This window comes from Vicugna pacos, chromosome 11 (assembly GCF_048564905.1).
Source record: "Vicugna pacos chromosome 11, VicPac4, whole genome shotgun sequence".
In the NCBI taxonomy this organism is placed as follows: Eukaryota; Metazoa; Chordata; class Mammalia; order Artiodactyla; family Camelidae; genus Vicugna; species Vicugna pacos.
Window position 1 is genome coordinate 80,635,686 of NC_132997.1, and position 17,541 is coordinate 80,653,226.

The 17,541-nt window shown below is 41.1% G+C and overlaps 1 long non-coding RNA gene across 3 annotated transcripts in view; it reads left to right on the forward strand.

Annotated features, from left to right (window-relative positions):
* LOC140699840 (uncharacterized) overlaps positions 1 to 17,541 on the forward strand; it is a 359,940-nt gene that overhangs the window by 25,270 nt on the left and 317,129 nt on the right. The window lies entirely within an intron of this gene.

Consider the following 17,541-nt stretch of genomic DNA (forward strand, 5'->3'; position numbering starts at 1 on the left):
CTTTTCCGTATACAAAACAGTCATATGAAATACAAACTTATTTGCCTACTAAATAAATATTTCCACAAACCACCATGTCATACCCAAACTGAGGCTAACGATCAATGACAAAGCATGAAGCAGAGGAATTTCAAGTCATGTCACCTAGGGTGACCACCGTTTTTCTCTCAATCCTCTTGCCTGAGAAAGACCTATAGAAGGTTACGGTTTTGTGGGTAACTTTCGCATCTCATATTTGTTGGTGATGTGGACAATAAACCCTCAGAAGCCTTGATTTTCCCCAACCGTCATCCTAAGTGGGGACTGCACGTGTTGTTTTCCTCTGAAGTAGAATAAGTTATTTCAAGAATCAGAGGTTGCTTACTCCTGATTGACTTCGTTCATAAATCCCCTACATTTGGGGTGTTACAAAGGGAAAGTGAATTAAAGAAGATATAAAATCAAAACAAAACAAAACAAAAAAGTAACCTGTGGGTAAATCAGTGCACACTCTTCTCTCTGTGGTGACTGTGGGGTTTATGGGCAATAAAAGCACAGAGAAAGTCCCAATTTACTTATGTTATGATAACGTGTGAACCGAATTACCCTCCCTGAGTGTCAGTTTCTCTCTTTGTAAAACGTAGGAGTTGCATTTAACGGTCTATAGCATTGTCCCCAACTCCCGTTTGGGGACTGCATTATTCTGTGAGATGATGTGCTGAGCGAATGACTAGAGTACCATTAAACAAGCACCATACAGGCTCCCTACCAACTGGCTCTGAAGATTAAAAGAGCCTCAGCAGTAGCTTCCCTTGAAAAAACGTTAAAACATTTAAAATAACCACCCCTGTGAGCAGAGTTATGTGGCTATGTGATCAGAGGCCAGAGGAAAGAAACCAGACCCCCTACAAGCACGAAACTGCTCTCTGCAAGAGAAAACCGATGGTTGTTACCATTGCTGTGATCCGGTCTCTAGAGCTCTGCACTCCCCAAGGATTGAGACCAGGCCAGGATGTTTAAAGAAACCTCTCCTTGTTCTTCTTAGGCTCCTTCCCTTCCCCCACCTCCAAGCATCTCATCTTGGAGTTTCTAATGAGAAAATTAATGTTGTTGCAAACTGGTGGCATCTGACATCTAAAGGTTCTGCTGAGGATGTATTTCCAAATCCTTTACGACCTTAGGGAGTGGTGTGTAATTGTGGCTATAAAGTAAGGCGTGGCAGTAACCTTGGGAATTTGAAATCACTACAGGAAATTGGAGAGTAAATTCCTCTTAATAGAGCAGTGCACAGCAAGATCCTGAGAGGCAAGAAATTAACTCACGTGCCAGTTTTCATTTAGGAGGGAAAAGAGACCTCGGCTGCCAGGACCCATCAGGGGAGGCTCGGGGTTTTGTCTCCATCAATAGGCCCCCGCCCCATTTCAGGAGTGGCCTTATGACGTTCTGGGTGAAGACTTAAGAAAGCAAAATAATTCCTCTGGTTTAAGCAGCAGAGGCAGCAAGCTGAGGGGTGAGGGGAGGATAAAGACCTTGAGAAGCAGAGTCTAGTGTAAGGTTTTCCTCTGTCACTTGGTCTCTGATGTTGGGGACTCAGATGGTTTCCAACCAGCCTCAATTTCCAGGACTAAGTCCAACATTAGGATGTGTGCTGACTTTTCTTTCCCCAGCACCTGGAGAGAAAGATAATGTCTGTTGTGCTAAACATGTGAAGTCTGCAAGCAAGAAAATACATAAAGCTTGGGCAGGGAGGCAGGACATCAATACAAATTACAATATCAGTATGGTAGCCCTGCTGTTGGAAGCGCATTACATTGTGTTAGTCATTAATGATTTTTTTTTTCCATTAAAAACTGAGTGCAGACAACCTGTCTAGGTAAAAGAAGGTGAAAACACCACTCAAGCAGAGGGCTACTGCCCTGAAAGGACATGGATGGGAGGCCACCCTGGGTGCATGTGTCTGTTTGACGCATTGTCGCAAAAGACCCAACCCCAGGGCAGGTTGATACTAGCTGGAGTTGGTTGTACACTGCTTTCCAGGGACTGTCACACTCTTGATTATCCCAGTGACCTGGGATGCCTTATATTATCACTCTTCATTCAGACCACTGTGTCTCCAGCCCAGTGCATTGAGAGAGTCTACCAATTTCGCCCTTTGACCAAACACCTCTCTTTTCCTAGACCCAGTGTCCCTGGCCCTCCTACCCTCTTCTCTTGGGTTTCCCCTGTTCTACACTGTGTTAGAAGCAACAGAGCATTCACTGTGAGTGTAGGCTCTGGAGTCTCCCAGACTTGGCTGAGTCTCAGTTCTGCTTCGTACAAGCAAGTTACTCAATTTCCTCCGTCTCAGTCTTCTCATTTTTAGAATGGAAAGATGATTGCTAAGCATATTAAATGAACACAGGTATATAAAGCACTTAACAGAGTGGGTGGTATAAAATCAGAGCAAGACCTATGCTTACTTTTGTTGCTGAGTTTTGTACTGACTTCTGAATTGCTTTTTGAAGCTTTCCCTGAAAATCTTCACCTGCTCTCCTCCTCGTCTCTCCTGATTTATCTAGCAAACCCTTAACTCAGACTAAAGTAACTGAAAATTTCTAGACCTCTGTTTTCTCATCTGTAAAGTGGAGACTAATACCAATTATTCACTCAGAGTTTCCTTCTCCTGCGCTCAGTGGTTTCACCAACACCCCCCCGTAACCTCCAAGTTGCTGTTACAGCATCTCGTCCAGGAGAGTCCAAATGCTAATGATGCTTTGTCAGTTGCCCTGAGTCTTATCTGAGTAAACAACCTAGTTTTATTTATTCAAGTATCTCATATGAAATTATTTCCAAGCTTTTACCATCCTGGCTTCTCTTCTTTAAATGATCTGATTGGACCATATGTAACCTCACTATAACATGCCAAAAGTATGTGGAATACCTTTTCCCATAAATGGTCAGCTCAGATAAAGCAATGCTGTCTCTTATCTCCTTTGCTTTTTACATTTTCCCCAAATTTTACGCATCTCAGAGTGAAGCACGGATCTCATTAAGGTTTTGACATATCACCTTCCACTCTTGCCTCATCTTGAGTATCCTATCCACGAAAATCCTTCCACCAAAATGTGGAGCATCGTTCTCCCCAGTTCTGTATACAGTTGACACCTTGAGCTCAAAAGGCAAAGCTTCACTTGCGTTTGCATTAAATTTCATATTGTTAGATGCAGAGCTTCATGTCAGTTGGTGGAAATTCTTGTGAATGCTGATTTTGTCAATCACCATATTAACTCCTCCTCTCTGCACTTTTCATCCACAAATGTGATGAACCCTCCCCTTTCATAGGTTTACCTAGATGCAGAGATAAAACATTTTAGACAGAGATACACTGTAACAAATCTTCCTGTTTGTCAACCACCAAAATATCCTTTTTGGGTTTATGCATTCAACCAATTGTTAGTCTACTTAACTGTTCTTACATCTGGCCACTGTCTCTCCATCCTGGGCCCAATTACTGCATGATGTAACTTGTTACCATTCCTCTTGGCTCTCAATATACCACATCTACCATGTTTCCCCAGTTGCTATAAACTTGAGTATTGGAGTCCGATGGCCTTGGGTTGAATTCGGCACCCATTTCTCACCAGCTGTTGGCAGCTTATATAAGCATTCTGTTCAAAGTCACAAAGGAAGAAACTGAAGTGGAATGGGAATGCCTATTTTATAGGGCCAATATGTTATGTGTCTAAATAGGATAAAGCATATCAAGTGCTTACAAGAAACCACTCACACCCGATAAGAACTCTATAAATGTTGGCTCTTTTTACATCTACAAACATTGCAACTCCACTAAAGAGGATAAAAGGAAAAATGAGATCATCCTGACTGGATCTTGGCTGATTTCTACCACATGTTGGCAACTTTATTTTGACACCTATGTTCCTTTCCTTAATAGACTGTTCTCTGTTTGTCATCACACATGGATTGTTGTGATTATTTAATTAACATTATCTCCTTCATTGAATCAGAAGCTCCATGAGGACGTCATCCATGGCAGCTTGTGTTCAGTCCCACAACTCCATGTTCCCCTTACAGTGCAGGGCAGGGGCTCAATATGTATCTGTGAAATGAATGATCTCCATGCAGTTTGTGCTAATGATCACTGGGGCACAGAGAAGAATTAGCAAAAGTCATTATTAACCACCTACGGGGGCTAATTTCCCTACCTCAGCAACCCCACCACAGGGCTCTGTGCAGAACAGCTGGTTCTGAGTGAGGAACAGCTCAGGGAATGCATTTCACTGCTGTTCTGAAGAGCTTATCATCAGGGACCTCACTGCATCACAGTTTGGCTTGGTGTCCAGACCCAGATGAGTGTGGATGTTTATCAAGGCCAGAGAGAGAAAAATTAGAAAGAGCAACACTGAACCCAGCACTGGTCAGAATCAGGACTGGTATTCATGCAGGGCGAGAAGGCCCGGTGAGAGCAGAGGCAAAGGTGAGACCGTGAAGTCCTGAGCAGGAGACATAAAGCCAAGGTACATGGAGACGCTAAGTTAAGGAGAGGAGAGCAGAAGATGTGAACAGTGTGGCACGTGTCTCACCGGCATGCAGGAGGAGATGGCACCACAGGTGATCAGGTGTCTAGCATCCGAGTGACCGGGCTTTGGACTGAAATGACAATGAAACCCTGACCCCACGACTTCTTGCTTCTGCGTGACCTTGAGCAAATCACTTGTCTTCTGTCAACTTCAATTTTTAATCCACACAGTGAGGGAAATAATATAAATTTCAGAGTTTTTACACAAAATTATATCCCGCTAAATGAACTTATTTAACTGTCAAATGTTGAGAACAGGTTCACATATTGGGTGCTTAATTTTGGTTATGAAAAAATGAAAGGGGGTGGTCCTTCTAGTAGAAATTTGAATGTCCTTAGGATGAAGCAGCACACCAAGAGAAAGCTGGAGATATGTATCCACTGAAAACCTAGTTTACAGCTAGCCCTGTGAGAAATACAGAATAGCAGGTTCACAGAAGGTCACTGTTGAAACCCATCTTAAAGATCATTTAGTTAATATTTACCCAAATTTTCTGATCATACCAATCATGAGGTTAAAAACAAAAACTGCAGACTTCCAGTAAGAGACAGCTAAGGCATTATCCTAGGTGTTGGGACTAACAAGAGTTCCAGGTGATTCTTAGGATTAGATGAAACTGGTAAACACCACGTAGATAGTTCAACTTTTGGTAGTTATTTGAATTTCTTAAAGCGCTCGTTACTCAACATGTGGTCCTTAAATCAGCAGCATCAGTATCACCTGGGAGAGTGTTCGACTTGCAGAACCTCAGATCCCACCCAGGCTCACCATGGAAATCTGCAGTTTAATGAGACTCCAGGTGAGTCTTGTGTGTTAAACTGTGGAAACGCCAGCCGCAGACATCTTTACCTACCCTTGGACCCAGGCAGTAGCAGGGAAATCTCTTTACCAGGAAAGCTTTTTCTACCTTTCGGCACTTCTGACTGTTTAAAATACAGGAGCCGCAACCTTCCCTGCAGAGTCAACACAGGCTGATAAGAGCTGACAATCACAGATGCCTAATAAAGGCAGGTATTAACTCACTCCTAAAATACTAACCATCGAAATCAAAAGGTGTTGGTGTTTGCTTTCTTGGATTGAAAAATATGGTAAAAACATATAATGTAGATTCATGACCTTAACCATTTTTAAGGGTACAGTTGACTTGTGTTAACTATATTCACACTGTTGTGCAATAGATCTCTAGAACTTTTTCATCTTGCGAAATTGAAATGCTAAACCCCTTGAACAGCAGCTCCTCATTCCCTCCTCCTCAGCCCTCTGCTGTTGAAAAAATAAGCTGTTCTTTCAGGGGTTGGAGCAGAAGCCCTGAGGGTCCGGTTCAATGAAGCTTGGTTGCCCTTGAGTGCATGTCCTGCTCCAAAGGAGGTGATTGCTGAAGCAAGTGAGTCGCAAGCTATCACGGTGCACCGTCTGTGTAGGCAGCCACCGGTCCACTCCGGAGCAGCCCAGGACTGAATCCCTTTCTCGCTTGTGTCCGTCCCAGACCTGGTGCAAGGCTGCGGTGTGGGGCAGACTGGGCTGGGGGGTCGGGGCATGGTGGCTGCAGGAATTGAGGTGGCTGTGTTGCCACTGGGGATCCTGGCTGCCTCTGTGGCAGTCTCCTCCCAGGACCAAACTGCCCCAGACCTGGCACTAAGCTGTGGCGGGAGGTGGTGGGGGGCGGGGTTCTCACTGGCAGTGGCTGAGTGCTCCTGCAGAGCCTGTCTTCCCAAGGTTCAGCACTTCGCCGCTGCGCACTCTCGTGGTGCCGCCTGGTGTGCATGCTGACCGTGTCCACTACAGCTGGGCTCACTACCCCTGTGCACGCACTGACAGTGGGCTCCGGGGCTCTCCCGAATCACAGCCTAGGCCCCTGGGTTGTCTCTGAGCAGCCAGATTGAGTCTTCTCCCACGACCTGTCTGCCTGTCACTCAGTGCAGCTAGACCAGATCTTTGCCCTTTGCAGGCTATGGTGTGGAGTGAGTGGGGCTGGGACGTTTGCCCCTCTGGGTTGGGAAGTGTGGTCAGGTGCCAGCCGCCAGAGCAAGGCTCTCTCTGCCATGCTTGTTAGCAAGCCAGCACATGTACTCTCCCTGCAAGTAGAGTCCAGGCTTCTCCAGCTCTTCTGTCTGTCTGTCTCAGAGGACTTCCCAGCAGGCAAGTGGCCTTGTCTCCTCTGGGCAGGGCTCCAGGACCTCGATGCCCAGCCTGTGAGTTAATCTGCTCCCTTCCCGAGGTGCGGGTCCACCTGTGTGGACCTTGTTTTTCTTACAGATCTCTCCCAGGGGCACTGGTTCTGACCTGATGCCTTTTTTTTTTCCCTTTCTTGTCCTACCCAGTTATGTGAAGATCTTACTTGCGGCTTTGGTTGTACAGGAGATCTTATGCCAGTTTCCAGCTAGTTTTCTGTGAGAATTGTTCCACATGTAGACGTATGTTTGGTGTGTAGGTGGGGGGAGGTGGACTCCACAAGCAGAAATTGTCCACTTTCTTTGTAAGTGAATTCACAGGTCTTGAATTAATTTCCCTTCCTAGAAGGGAATAATGCACATTTTCTGTCATTTAGGAACTCCAAGATTCTGGGCTCCATTTGACCTGGCAGACTTCCTCCAAATGCAGACAGAGTTAGATATGAATCTGGCTATTTTGCATTTGCTAATGCACCTCTCAGTGTTTTGTTGTGTTTTGAGAAATGTGAATAATTGAGATCAGATCACCTAGAACAAAGCTATAGGTCAGGATTTCTTTAAACAAGAATTTCTTACAGCAAAAACACTCCTACCGAGTTTCCTGACGATTAAATTCACTTTCAGACACACAATAAGAAGTTGAGGATTAGTTCCTGTGAACTTCCCAGTGTTTTCTTTTCATAAGGGAGCCTCATTTGGAGCCTTTGTTCTGCCCCATGTGTGGGGGTGCACGTTTTCTGGAGGGTCTCCCTTAGACTCCTTGAAACACTGCCCTCCTAAAATGCACTCTCCTCTGCTCTTTCATAAAACTGATGAACTGCCTGTCCTTGTGGGTTCTGCCCAAGTAAGTTCTCCATGCTGGAAAAGGGAGAAACTGGAAAGCATAAAGCTTGGCGTTTGCAAGGAGACTACAAAACATCATGAATCATACATGGTCAAAATGCAGGAGGAAATTTTGCTGCAAACACAATTACTTTGTGTCTTGGGAAGTAAGCCTATTCTATTGTTAAGCTAAGAAAATGCTCACTTCTAGTTTCAATGATAGCAGAAAGTAAATACTCTAAAAGCTCAGAAGAGAGAAGTTTCCAGAGGGATCTGAGAAATGCTAATAGAAGGGAGAAAAAAATACATGCTATCTTTGCAAAATGTAAAGTCATTGAGAAAATGAAAAAGGAAATTCTTGAGACAGTCAAGAGAATTGTACTTTTTTTTTTTCCTTAAGTGAAATAAAGCTTGGAGACCCAAAAAGCTCACTGTTGATTAATGCATTTAAGAGTAGATGTAGTAGGAGTAATCTTGGGCTGTGACCTGGTGATCTTAGTTCTAGCCTTAGGTACCTATCTCTGGTTTAGTATTCTAGCTTAGTACTCTCTTTATAGAGTTATCTTTTCTTCCACTGTTTATTTTCATGAGCCCACATGGAAATCATTTCTCTATGACTGTCAAAATGATAAAGCAAACACTTAGAATTTCCTGTGGAATAATAGATTATTAGAACTAGAAGAGGTCTAATAAATCCATGAGTCAAATACCTGGTCCCTATTGGTGCCTAATAAAAAAAGGGTAAAGCAGGCTGGGTTTACTTTACAGTGGTCCCTTAAATTATATTACTTTGTTGCCTACGTGTACACATGGAAGTGTGCTCTTTATTTCCACACTCATGCTTTCTCCATCTCTTCTTGACACATGTGGTCACTCAGACCTTCATTGTTGCCTACGTGTACACATGGAAGTGTGTTCTTTATTTCCACACGCATGCTTTCTCCATCTCTTCTTGACACATGTGGTCACTCAGACCTTCATTGATTATCTTTCTTTGAATAGTCCTGGGAAAAGAGCCAAAATACCTTCCTTTGTATTAAATGACTATTGATGTTCAGTCTCAGAGTCCATGAGAAGACAGAGGCACAAGACTATGATAAACCTAGAACATAGCAACCTAAAGGGAGAAACAGCCTCTTCTCAACTCAGCCAAATGTTGTAAAAAATTAGAGACCTCTTGGAGTTTTAAAGTAAAGCCAGAAATCCAACTAGTAATGCAAAAATGCCAGATTTTAAACTGTTGACAATTAATACCACTTTTAAAAGACACTGAATAGGCCATTACTGCACCTAGCTGGATCCTATCCAAGGGCAACTACCTAGCAATCTGATTTAATTTGCAGGTCATTGTCCTATTTCTGAAACTTAAATGTCTTAAACCAGTTAACTACAAAGCCTAGAACAGAACTTACTTCTCAACTCTCTGTGCAGGGAATCATAAAAGCACAAATGCCCCCTCAAAACAAAAAGTAATGTCAAATATGTCCCCTCTGGACTCTAAATCTTGCTGTATGATTTATTCTGCCTTTTTTTTTTTTTGGTTTGGTTCTGAGAGATAATCTGGTCAATCATGGACCAGAGCTTTTGTTCAGTTTTTAAACATTAATGTTGGTTAAAAAATAATAATATATCTTTAAGGCATGTATTATGGTGGTAAATATTTAAAGTCTCATAAATTCACCATGACAGAGATTCCCAAGTCAATGAAAATGGAGAGCAAAACTGAAATGTGCACATTCTCTCTGGAAGGGTGATCTACGAAAGGACAGTCCTCTCTCCAAATCCTTCTTTCTCTTTTGCCTTAGGTCAAGATTCCTCATTTTTCCAGGCAGAAGCAAATCTCGAATGTTCATAAGAAGGCCTTCAGCCATCTTAAATTTTCCCCAATCTATGGATTTTTCATGGTGAAACATATTAGGTGAAGTGTCTCAAATATAGTCCATAGGAAAGATTGATAGTCGTCAATTGAGTTTTTCCTTGTACTTTTCATCTGGCCCAAAGGACACTCACATCAACGTTTCTGCCTCTTTCCAGTATACTTATCTGTTTATAATTCATGGTTTCCTTCCATTGAGATCTTGCCTTAACTTAAAATGTGTGTGTGTGTGTGTGTGTATATATATATATACACACACACACATATACACACTCACATGCATAATATATATTTATATATAATGTATACTTGTATAAATATATGAAACTAATATGTATTTATAGATTTTGCTCTGGCTTTCCCATATACAGTGCATATCAGTGTGCCTTTGCAAAGATTTCTCAAGAACCAGTGTGAATTGTGCCAATTCTGGGGTAGATTTAAGAAAGGGATATTCCTTTTTGGCTTATTGACTATCATACGTGGTTCTGTATAGGCGTAGAATCTTCCTGGAAGGTAAAGTCATTAGAAAATATAAGAGAAGAAAATTCAGTTGTACAAGGCAACTTTTGAGGTGTCTGTGCCACTTACAGAAACCATCCTCTTGGGAGAACAGCCCCACCATACCCCATGCCCACCTCATCTACCAACAGGGATGAACAGGTGCAACCATATACATGGGCTGTGAATGGATGTTTAACCAGGCTGGAACAGTTAGAATTTCTCATTTTGGAATTTTGAAGTGTGCTTGCTTCAACAACAGTTGTACATACTTGGAGGCTAGGGGCGTCATTCCCCACCGTGGGCACAGAGAAGGGAAGAGGATGAAGCATACACACAGAAAGAAGCAGGGGCCAGAGAGATCTGAGAGTGAGGCCGAGAGGCCCCTCCAGCTTGGTTTACGAAATCTTTCCCGTTCTTTGTTTTAGTCTTTTGCTAAGCCCAGTGGTATCCCTTAGGCTTCGGCTTGGGAGACAGTCACTTTATCTTAAACACATAAGGACACAAATCTATTTGCTTGAACTCCCTTGAATCAGTTCTTTGTTTGCAGCCGCAAATACATATGGCAGAGATTACATATTACAGTTTATCGTTCAGGCCGTGAAGACTCTAGGATGTCGTTGTGGGGTTTGTAACTGAATCTGGAAAGTCCTCGGGATCTTGTCCTTTAAAAAAAGAGATACGAGTTTGTTAAAAAGAAGTGAAAATAAGCTAGGATGGGAAATGGTACCAGTGTAACATCAATATAGCAACACGTAGCTTCCAAAAACCTCTCCCTAAGTCTCCATTCTAACCCTAAGTGTTCAAAATAATTAGGGCTCAGGGATGCTAAGTGAGTCCCGTTGCATCATCGCTACCCCCATACAGGATCTGACACATAGGGAAGATCAGCATACACTAAGCAAACGTGTAGCAAGCACTCTGTAGAAGCAGGTACTTGATTGCTTTTTCTTGGGGCAGGGGGTGGTCAGAGCTAAGATGATGATACTCAGTGGTTTTACTGGCAGGGGGTCAGGTGCATGCAAGTCACATACAAAGTGGCAGAGAAAGATTTGTTAAAATTCTGTCATGCATATCTATTCGTAAACCAATCACTAATCGAACAGTATATATTGTAAATACAATGGGAAATGTAGAAACGTGTTTTTCTTAATTATTTCATACAAGGACTTGTGTGCAGAAAACAACCTTCATAGTCACAAAAAGATAACAAAACATACAGGGCAGCAGAGGTTAAGTGCTGAATAAGTAATGGAGTTGGAGACAGAAGTAAAAAGTGACCCTCCTTCAGACACAGAGATCCTTCAGTGAACACACAGTTACAAGAGTAAATTCGGGTTTGCCCAATAAAATTTTTCAAAATAGTATAAACCTGTCCATTGCATGTGATTAGATCTCTCCTTATGCAGAGTTGGCCTGTGAGTATTTGCGCTTGCTGGGATATCAAATGTTCACTGACTTACCTTCTTTATTGTAAGGAACAAATTAACATTCTGGGCACATGACAGAATGTGGGTAGGGCTTTTCTGGCAATGAGGCTTTGGCTTTGAGAATCCACATGAGCTTTGTGGGAGCTTCCTTTCTGATGTGTGGACTCCATGTGCTTTGACCATCTATCCATTCGTTTATCTGCAGAGAAGGGAAGAGGAGACTATGGGAAGGGCCGGGTTATGTTTGAACAATGGAGAGCATATAGTGGGTACTTTAGTATTCAGAGAAAGAGTGATTCAAAAGTAGCAGGAAAAACAGGAAGAGAAACAATAACAACAAAAACAATAATAATAAACCACCCAAACACAAGAAGGGATGAGTAAGGGAATATTTTGTCATCTACCTTCTCTGCTAAATAGCAAACATCAACCAAGAGCCCAGGAATTTGAGTTAATGATCACTACTCCCAAGATAAACAACAAAGAAGCAAAAACCTTATTAAGAACTTGGTGTGTTTGTATATGAGTGTTTGTGTGTGCTTGTATGTTCTTTGAAATATGGCTAACCTATAAAGTTGCAGAGGCTTATATCGTGGGGTATGCATGTTAAGGTTTAGGAATGATGCTCAAGGATCCCATCCAGCTGACTAGATATGGCTGAGAAAGGGAACGGGGCAGAGGATAATAGAAAATACAGAGTAAGAAAAACTCCCTTTCCTGGGCAAACATAGATTCTCTGACATGGTGGAGAGTCTGAATTGGAAACTATTTTCTTTGAAGACATTTTTCTAAGATCAAACCCTCTACATTATTAGAAGTTGAGAGATTAATGGACTCTAGAACATAAATTTAAGTGAGATTTTTAAAAAGCATAGTATATAAGGGTCCCATTGGATGTAATGATACAGCCTGACAATAAAACATCTCTCAGTCAGAATTAATCTCTTCCCCATAGGCTTGTGGTACTTTGCACTTATGTTATGAAACTCATCACAGTCTTCAGTATATTACAGACGGAAAAGGAGCTGGTTTGAGAGACCATGATATACCCTGCAGTGTCTTAAATTTTCTCATTTTGAGTTATTCATAAAACAGGATATCTGAGATATTAGACTTATAGTTCCTATTTTACAGAGAAAGCATTGAGGTGGTAAATCATTTCTTAATTAGTAAGTTTCAGTGCCAAAACTTGAACTCAGACTTGCCCATTCCCATTATTCTGCATATGCATGAGCTTCTAGAGGGAGACAACTCAAATCTTTTTCAGCTTAAATGACCTACTGTGCCGAGTAGATGCTCAATAAGTCTTGTGAAATTGACTCTAGTGAACACATGGCAATTAAGTGTGTCATTTTGCAAGCTGAAGACTCAGATAATAACCTTCAGAAGCTTTATTCAAATTGCAATGCAGTAATGAACTTCAAATTAGGATCAGCTTTTTTTTTTGACAAAAAAATTTCTGCAAGTTCATGACAGAAATAGTTATTCAGAACATCTCAATCCCCACATCAAGAATGAACTTGCCTTGTAGATAAGCAGAATAGGCATTATCTGTTTTCTAGTTATTCTGATGAGTTTTGAAATGTTTATGTCTCCAGTTCCCTTCATCTATGACCCTACCACCAATAGAATGCCTAAAATTTCCACTATTGGAGCCAATGCCTTATGTAAAATTATAGTCATCCAAAGACTTCATTAAAATTGCTCATCTGCACTAGGAATAAATAAAATATAAACCTTCATTTTATAGTAACACACATATACACACAAATCAAAAGAGTAATTTACCCTAAAGAAGATCCAGTGATCAAGGGAATTCTACATGCAGATTTGGAGGAAAGAGGAGTGAAAGGGTTAGACACCAAAGAGAATCTTGCCAAGCTCATAAAGTTGCTCAAGGCTAGTTCTGAACTAGAAGTACATTTACTACATCTGAATAATGTAACTAAGTAGAATCTAAATCAATGTGACTTTAATATAAATGGTGTTCTTTACCTCCTGTGTAATACTGTCAGAGTGCTAGAGCGGGCAAGCTTTCAGGACCAGAAGACCTGCTGGGTTCCTGAGTCATCTTTGGGCTGGGAACTCCATTGGGAAATAAATCTTTGGTGGTTAATAAGGACTGGGAACCTGAATGTTTCAGTATTCAGCAAATCTGCTTCGCAACCAATGTCCTAGCAAAGATCACAAGCAAAGAAAGATCATGAAAGCTGTGGGGGTGGGGGGAGAAGAGGAAGGGACAAGTACTGAACAGAATTTGAGACATGATCTAATTAGGTACAGACAGCAAGAGAGAGACAGACAGAATGACAAGTTTGAAAAATATTGGGACAATACCTTAAATTATCAAATACCTTTATGTTCATTGGACCTTTTCCAGGGGAAAGTGAGATTTGAGTTGACCTGTGTGGGAATTATGGGGAGGGGTAATGGTTGAGAGTGGGGTTTTGAAGCTAGACTGTCTGAGTTTGAACTTCACCACTGCCACTTTTCAGCCTTGTGGACTTGGCAAGTTAAGTCACTTCTTTGTACCACAGATTTCTCATCTGTAAAGTGTGGGTGACTCTTGTGCACATTAATGGGTTAAGATGTGTGAAGTGTCTAAAATGGTCCCTGGCAGTTGAACACCCTCAATAAATGATAGCATTATTGTTAATCTCTAAAGAGAGAGTCAATTCCATGATGGAAGTGTTTGTTTATCCACCCAACCCAGTCATTTATTATTTATTGCGAGGCCCTGTGAAGGCTAGACAAACACTGTCGATGGTACTTAAAATAAATTACCTAATCTGGGCTCTGCAGGGAAATCACAGAACAATGCAGAGTTAGGGCTGTCACCACCTGAACCCACTGATCAATCTTCACATCACTGAAAGTGAGACAGATGTTAGGTGTCTCCTGGTGTGTTGCAATCTAAACTATACAGTGCCCCCTGTGAAACATTCTTGCCAAAATTGCTTAACCTGAATCTAATGAAGTCTTGAGGAATAATTTCCAGTGCATAGTTCATGACGGACACACAGGGGATAGAGGGACAGATAAATGACACTATGAGGAAATAATTAGCCAAATTCAGAAAGTGGAACCTTATACAAGACAATTAACAATTAAGCCAGTTTATTCAAAATATTAAAGAAGTGGGGGAAAAAAGGCAAAGACTGTTTTAGATTAAGTGACTGAAGAGAGACTTAAGAGAGAATACAATTCAATGTAACAATGGACCTTTTCTGTATATACCAGTTGAACCAACCACTTGTAAAAAAAAGATTTTGTAGACAACCATGGACATTCATAGATAATAGATGATATTTGAAAAATACAGCTTATTGCTTTTAGGTTTGAAAATAACCTTGTAGTTATTAGAGTACCAAGACACTTCCCTACAGGGTAGAGTCATATCCTGCTTACATACTGAGTTTCACTATTAAAATTTCACTTCTGGGTATATAGTCAAAAGAATTGAAAGCAACGTCTTAAAGAGATATCTGCTTATTCCCATTTTTACAGTGGTATTATTTGAGATAGCCAAAAAGGTGAAAGCAATTTAACATGTCTATTGATGGATGATGGATAACAACGTGGTGTGTACATACAATGGAAGGAAGTTCCAGTGTGTGCTGCAATGTGGATGAACGTTGAAAGCGTTATGCTAAGTGAAAGAAATCAGTCACAAAGGGACAAATATTGTATGATTCCACCCATATGAGGTACTTACAGTAGTCAAATTCATAGAGACAGAAACTAGAATGGTGGTTGCCTGGGACTTGGGTGAAAATGTAGTGAGGAGTTATTGTTTAGTGAGTTGAGTCTACGTCTTTGCAAGGTGAAAAGGATTCAGTGGATGGATGGTGATGATGGTAGAATAACAGCGTGAATATACTTAATGCCGCTGAACTACACTTTAAAAAGGGTTAGGATGGTAAATTTTATGTTACATACATATTTTTCCACAAATAAAAAAAAATAATAAAGCCGAATAGGAACTCCCAAAGGTTAAGGCACTTTAAAAAGTTAATACATTTCAAGAGTCAATCCTGAGTCAACCACAAGGGTGGCAGCTTTGCCTTGATATCTTACCTTGATTGTATTCATTTGCATGACAAAAACAAAGGTTCTATGCTGAGAGAGTTATGAAAACTAATTCAACATCTGTAGCCTACATCTGCCTTTGGTCATCTCTCCATAAGAGGTATATTACCTTCTAACAAATACCTATAGGCTTTTTGCAGACACTTTTCCCTCCAACTGGAAGCCACCTCCCTTCTCTTCTGAAATGTGCTCTTGGTCATATGAAGGGAAAACACGTGAACAAATTTACAATATTATACTATCTGTTCCAAGCTCCTATCTATCCCTCAAAACCCTACTCAAAACCTTCCAAAACTTTTCTCAGAAAGCAGAAAACTTCATGGTTACTTTCCCCTGATCAGGACAATCTCAGCTTGTCCTGAGTCTCCAATAATATTACTCTTATCTCAGTGTATTTTAACTTATTTAGTGATATGTGTGCTTTAGTAATTATACTGTGAGCTCTTTCAAAGTAGGTACTGCCTTTCACCTCTATATCTCTAACGTATGGAATATTATATCTCATAGAATTAGTAAATTAACTCTGAAAAAATAAAGGAAAAAATCTGAGACTTGGCATTGCATATCTTTTTAGTGTCTGGCACACACAGCCCTTGAAAGTCTCTTGTCCCCTGAATCAACCCATCGGCATCAGTTGAAATTGTCTGTGACATCTAATAAACCCAATATCCTGCCCTGGGCTCACTCAGTGCTGCCTTCAAATATGTAAAAATGTCACGAAAGACAGCTTGCCCTTCTGGAAGAGGATGATTAAGTGCATAATTAAAAATTGATGCAATTTTCTTTGATGCAACAGTATTTTGCAGTTTCTCTTCCTGCAGCATATAAATGGGGCTGAACACAGAAAATGGACTGGTTCCCAGTTGTGGGCACCCTCTGCCCTTCTTTGCTATCCTGGAGGGAACAGAGACCCTGATGTCCATTTCTCCACTTTTCAAATACAATCTCTGTTCAAATACAATCTTCATTCTGTACACGTGTCATGAGAGATGAGGTTTCTAGATATGTATTATGCTATTTGCAAAGCCACAAAGAGATGGGCAAACTTGGTAGTGAGCAAGGTAGAAAAAGCAGAGATTTTTCTGTCCAGGTAGCCCTAATGATTGGCAACATAGGTGTTTTTATAATTTGAAGTTGGTAAATCAAAAGCTGGGAATCCCGATCATATAAAAAACTGTAGTAAAGGAGGAATTATTTAGACACAGATGTTTTCGTTAAGTTACACTCCGTCTGTCATCACCTATGTTTTCTTCTTCAATAGCAGGTTTTTATTTACCAGATTACTTTAAAAAGAGTATTTTTCACTCTTGGAATTCTGTAAGCTGGGCAGTAAAGAGGCAGAGATGTAGAAAACAAGGTGCAGGACAAAAAAAATCATTATAATGGAAAAAGAAATATTGGAATCAGTTAGAGAGGTTTGGTCCTCATGCACAGGACTCTGCCAGTGAGTAGTTCATCCATTCCATTGTCATGATGGGGATTCCTTCCTTCCTTCCTTCTGCCTTTCTGTCTTTCTCTCTTTTTTCCTTTCTGTATTTTAACTATTGCTTAAGGATGACCTACCTTAGTAACCTATATGTTAGTTCATCCCACGTTGTTTGTATAAGAAACTAAATGAAGCACATAAAATGGTAGAAAAATGCACTAGAAGTTGGACCTTAAGACTAACTTCTAACTCCAAATCTTGTGCTATTTTATATGGCCCCAGGAAATGCCCATCATCCCTTTGAGCCTTGTTTTCCTTGCCCATCAATGGTTGAGTAACACCTTCCTTGCATACACTATGAGTTTTGGTGACAGAACCCAGACACCAAGGAAGCTGCGGTGGGGTGGCTGTGGCAGAGGGCGGAGCATCTTTTATAGATTGAGACTCAGGAAATGCTAAAGGTAGGGAGGCCAGCAGGGGAATCAGGCTTCCCTGGGTGGATCAGCTTAACAGAGGTGAACAGAAGATAGGAGGTAGGGGAGCCCATTTCAGGGCCTGCAAGAGAAACTTAGGACCCCTAGGTCCCCTAGGAGTATGTTTGAGACTAAGTTCTAAAAAATTAAGAAAATAATGCTGTTTGTATTTGTATGCCATTTTTTCTTCTTATCTA